The sequence below is a fragment of the Balaenoptera musculus genome, chromosome 1, assembly GCF_009873245.2.
Source record: "Balaenoptera musculus isolate JJ_BM4_2016_0621 chromosome 1, mBalMus1.pri.v3, whole genome shotgun sequence".
NCBI classification, from domain to species: Eukaryota; Metazoa; Chordata; class Mammalia; order Artiodactyla; family Balaenopteridae; genus Balaenoptera; species Balaenoptera musculus.
Genome location: NC_045785.1, coordinates 44,809,015 through 44,814,531, shown reverse-complemented (window position 1 = coordinate 44,814,531; position 5,517 = coordinate 44,809,015). Strand labels below are relative to the sequence as shown.

Sequence of the window (5,517 nt, the reverse complement as noted above, 5' to 3'; positions counted from 1 at the left end):
GGGAAAGACTTTATAGAGATGCTGAAGCAAAGCAAGAAAATTATTTGATTGGTTATAGCTTAAGCGTTTGCCTTATTTGGAAAATCAAAACCAATCACAAACAGCCTAGTTGGTTTCCTTACATAAATTGCCAAAGCATTAAAGTCCTCTCAGTCTAAGGGCCTTGTTTAATTAATTAACATTGGTATAGGACTACAATAGGGGCTTCCCTGGTGGCACAGTGGTTAAGAATCCACCTGCTAATGCAGGGGACACGGGTTCGAGCCCTGGTCCAGGAAGATCCCACATGCCATGGAGCAACTAAGCCCGTGAGCCACAACTACTGAAGCCCATGCGCCTAGAGCCCGTGCTCCGCAACAAGAGAAGCCACTGCAATGAGAAGCCCGTGCACCACAACGAAGAGTGGCCTCCACTCACCACAACTAGAGAAAGCCCACAGGCAGCAATGAAGACCCAATGCAGCCAAAAATAAATAAATTAATAAATTAATTTTTAAAAAAAGACTACAATAAGGAAAGGAGTTCAATAAGACTTGTTGATTGAGGAATCTTGTATCTGCCTCTGCTTTCCCTCTGGCCATCATCCCTAGTTTGTGGTTAGAATTTTACACCAGCTAATTTAAAAAAAAATAATTATGATATAACATGTGTAAAGTGTGTAATGAGCACTAATTTTCAATGTACAGCTTGATGAATTTTCAGAGTTGTATACACATCCAGGATATGTGTTGAATTACTAATCAGAGAACCTTAAAAAAATTCTTGACCTCCCATCATCCACATTCTGTGGCTTTCAAACTTTAGTGAAGTTTAATGAAGAATCCACCCAAGGGAGCTTATTAAAATTGCCTAGTCCTACGCTCAGATTCTCATTCAGAGGGTCTAGGGTGTGATCAGGGATTTTAAATAAAATTCTCCAGATGATTCTGATGCAGGTGATCTATGGATCACACTTCTGAGAAACACTGGCCTCCCTACATGATAAAAGTCAAAGTCCTGAACAGGTATTAAGGCTTTGCCTAATTTGACCCAATTCTATTTTTTTCAGACTCAACCCTTGCTGGTTTCCACCATGCCAAATTACTCACCTCTCCTCAGTGGGTCATGCACTCATGTTTCCCCTAACCTGGAATTATCTTTCCATTCTTCTTAATATAACCAACTCCTACTCATCCTTCAAGACCTCTGAGAAGTCTTCTTAAATTCATCAGGCAGAATTAGTTGCCCCTCATTGTTCATCCAGAACTTTATTCAAACTCCTGTCATAATACTTATCACACAATACCAATTTTTAATCTCCTTGTTTAGATGTAAGCAAGAATATGTCTGGCTCTTTGCTAAACCCCTAATCCTGCATAGGGGCCAGCACACAGTGAGTGAATGAATGAATATATGCTACTTATTTACACGTGGAGTCATTTACTTCTCATTTTCCAGGCCAATGAGACTGCAAGCTCCCTAAGAGGAGAGAGGATTTCTGACTTTCGTAAACTCCAGAATCATGGCAGGGATTCAGTAGTCAATGAAAAAAATACCTAATGAATGAAAATAATCAGCATCCTTCTCTCAATTTAGTGAGAACCTCCATGCTTCCTAAACCTTCATAACTCTTGGAGGGAAACAAGAGTGGAGTGTGGGTGTTGGGGGGAGATATCCTTCCCATCTGCAAAAGAAGAATGTTAGGTAAGGCTGGAAGCTGAGGGACTGGGCCTCCAACGCCAGGTTCCTGGTTCTCTCTGCCCATTCCCTCCATAGAACACTCTGTGGCCATGGAGATGACCATTACCATAAGCGGGCAGTTGAGTGAGGACTCCAGAAAAGTCTTTCAGGAAGGCAACGGTGCATGGCGACTCTTCGCCCTCTCACTCACCTCCTTATCTATTTACTTGCCTATTCATGTGTTTACTCGTGTTTGTACTTGTTGATTTATTTTTTTAGCATCTTTGTAGAAGACTAAGCTGCTGAGCCGGACAGAAGCCACTTTAGGAACGGAAAGCCTGACCCACCAGCGAAAGTGAGACCTAGGGACCACTGACCATTGGGTAAGAAGGGCTGAGGGGCGGGATTCCTGCTGTTACCAGAAGCCCATTCACCCGAAGGCGTGGGGGCGGGGCGAAGGGCGGTTCTGGAGGTGAGGGGCGGGGCGATGCCCCTACTTAAAATTTCAGGAGCGGGATTGCAACCCCAAACAGCCCAGCCGACGGTAGGGGGTGTGCAGGTGCAGGTGGAACGCGACTGAAGCCCTGTGGGCGCCAGCCGGCCTGTTCCTCACCCTGACCTTTGGGTTGGCGGGCTCTCGGGGTTAAGTTCAGACGCATGCGCAATGCACCGGGGCCCCTGAGGGAGGAAGGAGCTCCGGCAGAGGGGAGTGTGTGACTAGACCGAGCTCGGCCACGTGTGACGCTGGCAGTTACCGAGCCCTGAAGGCGAGAAGCGCGGGCCGACTCAAGGGCAGGCCCTGGGCAGCGGCTGCGGAGGAACCCAGCTATGAGTACGGCTCCACGAAGTACCTGCAGCTGTGCGGCCTGGGCGGGATGCTGAGCTGCGGGCTGACACACACGGCCGTTGTGCCCCTGGACCTGGTCAAGTGCCGCATGCAGGTGGACCCCGGCAAGTACAAGGGCATCCTGAGCGGCTTTGGCGTGACGGTGCGGAACGACGGGCTGCGCGGCCTGGCCCGAGGCTGGGCCCCGACCTTCCTGGGCTACTCCCTGCAGGGCCTCTTCAAGTTCGGCCTATACGATGTCTTCGTATAGATCCGCTACGCGCAGCTCCTGGGCCAGGAGAAGGGCTACGAGTGGAGAAGTAGCCTGTACCTGGCCGCCTCGGGCCGCGGCCCCCAGGATGTACGGTGAGGAGGGCCGGTGGGCCTTCTACAAAGGCGTGGCGCCGCTCTGGATGCGGCAGATCCCCTACACCATGATGAAGTTCGCCTGCTTCGAGCGCACCGTCGAGGCGCTCTACGAGTACGTGGTGCCCAAGCCGCAGAGCCAGTGCACCAAAGCTGAGCAGCTGGCCATGACCTTTGCGGCCGGCTGCATAGCTGGCGTCTTCTGCGCCGTCGTGTCCCACCCGGCCGATTCCGTCGTGTCCGTTATGAATAAGGAGAAAGGCAGCATGGCCTTTGAGGTTCTCCGCAACCTGGGGTTCGGGGCCGTGTGGAAGGGCCTGTTCGCCCGGATCATCATGATTGGCACCCTGACCGCGCTGCAGTGGTTCATCTGTGACTCGGTCAAGGTCTGTTTCAAGCTGCCTCGCCCTCCGGTCCCTCAAACACCCGAATCCCTAAAGAAGCGAAGTAGGCATGGATTGGACGACTCCTGTGGCCACCGTTGGCCAGTATTTCAATTCAGTGCAGGACTGCATTCAAACAATACTAGTGTGTAGGATGTTAACGTTTGTGGAGAGGTGACTTAACGTGCAGACCAACTTTAAGTGATTGATTCCTTCTTTCTGGCAATCCAAGAGAATTGCAACCGTTTCTTTTGGGGGTTTGAACCATTATCTTTGGGGAGTCGGCATGGTTGCTTTAACTCAATAGCTTTTCAACAATCATAACGAAAAAATTCTTAACAGGAAGTAATGTTAGGTGATTTCGTGTCTCTAGATTACACCTTCTTTGATTCACCATTCGGTGGAGATTATCCAAGCATCACTACTGAATAGCCTACTACTGAGGTTTTAAGGTCAGCACAACTATGTGGGACAGAGAGCAAAGTAAAATTCTGCTACATGGTGCTCATCTCAGTAGAAATCGTGCACCTATTGAATAAAGGACCCATTCCGTATTTCCTGTTCGTGTCCATTACAGGTAAAAATTATTAAACGTTAAATTGTGACTTACATTGCCTGATAGCTTAGAAAGCATTCACTGTTTTCAAAGAGCATGAGATGAAATCTGCATTTTCTCATTTGGCTTTGTCCTATTCTCTTCCTGATGTTGCTGATTAGAACCTAGCTCACTCCAGGAAGTGCTACAATTGGATCAATGTGGAAAACCAAAATGAGATGAAGGGCAGGCTCTGGGAATAAGTATGTAAAGAAAAGTCTCTGTTCTCTAAAGATTTCTTTTGTACAACTCAGCTTTCAACAGCCATACATCCAAAGAAAATCATACCACCCTGACATTTAAACACACACACAACCCTACAAATTCCAACAAATTTTGGTTAAATATTAAAGAATGGTTTTTGTGATTTTGAAAGGAAAAAATCTCACTTTTAATGTAACAAATGTCATTCATTTAATTTGGTAGATATTTCACTGATCTTTACAGTGGTTGAGGTTCATAAAATTTATTGAAGTTATAAGGCACGTTTTCAGTTTTCTGTAGCCTTCACGTCTCTGACTGGGGAAACTATAAAATTAGTGAAATTCTGTGAATTAGAGATGTTTGTAGAATGTGAATAAGAAATAAACTTCAATATGATATTTGATATGATTTACCAAAATGTTACACAATTGCCCTAACAACTTGTATTAAAAACCACAAACTTAGGATATGTTAATGTTTTAACTATGTAATAGTAAACTGTTTAGTGGTTAACAGAAAAAAAGTGTCTAAGTATGTTTGAACTGTCTTGACTGGATAATAAAGAGCTTGGAGGAAAAAAGTCAGAACTTGTGAATGAGATGCAATGAAATTTATATTTAGCACTCCTATTTTCTTAGGGAGGATGCAGGAGACAGGTCATTATGTATTTTTAAGATACTTTCACTTTCCCTAGGAAGTTAGTGTCCATGTTTGTGGAAAAGAAAAGTTCTCAAGGAAGGAGAATGATAAATTTTGAGGAAATAAATTGTGCAGTTTCATTTTTGCAAAATTTTAAAACATATATTTTTGACTAGTGTTGTAAAATGTTTGTAGGAAGTTTCTTTGGTCAATAATTTATTAAGTAAATTGCTTTCTAATGTAATGTAATTTAAGGAATTGCTACAAAATCTATGGAGTTCCAAGAAAGTGGGAGACCGATTATTCTGGTCTGTGGTATTTCATGATTGTTCTGTTGACAACACCAGATAATTTCTGTAATATACAACGTGTATGTTTAGACAAGTATAATCTAAGGAGAACTGTTTGGCATGATTCTTACTGTCATGGACATGGTTGAGAGGATGGGTTTACTTCGTTTGGGTCAGCAGTTTTCATATTCAGTCCCTAGATTTTTTTTTTTTAATTTATGTATTTATTTATGTTTGGCTGTGTTGGGTCTTCGTTGCTACGCGCGGGCTTTCTCTAGTTGCGGCGAGCGGGGGCTACTCTTTGTTGCGGTGCGCTGGCTTCTCATTGCAGTGGGTTCTCTTGCTGCACTTGTTGTGGAGCACCGGCTCTAGGCGCGCAGGCTTCAGTAGGCGGCATGCAGGCTCAGTAGTTGTGGCGCATGGGCTTAGCTGCTCCGCGGCATGTGGGATCTTCCCGGACCAGGGCTCAAACCTGTGTCCCCTGCATTGGCAGGCAGATTCTTAACCACTGCGCCACCAGGGAAGTCCCAGTCCCTAGATTTCTATTTGCCTTTTT

At 45.5% G+C, this 5,517-nt stretch overlaps 1 pseudogene; it reads left to right on the top strand.

Annotated features, from left to right (window-relative positions):
• The first annotated feature begins 1,768 nt into the window (after positions 1–1,768).
• Positions 1,769–3,824, top strand: LOC118897299 (annotated as a pseudogene).
• The last annotated feature ends 1,693 nt before the right edge of the window (positions 3,825–5,517 follow it).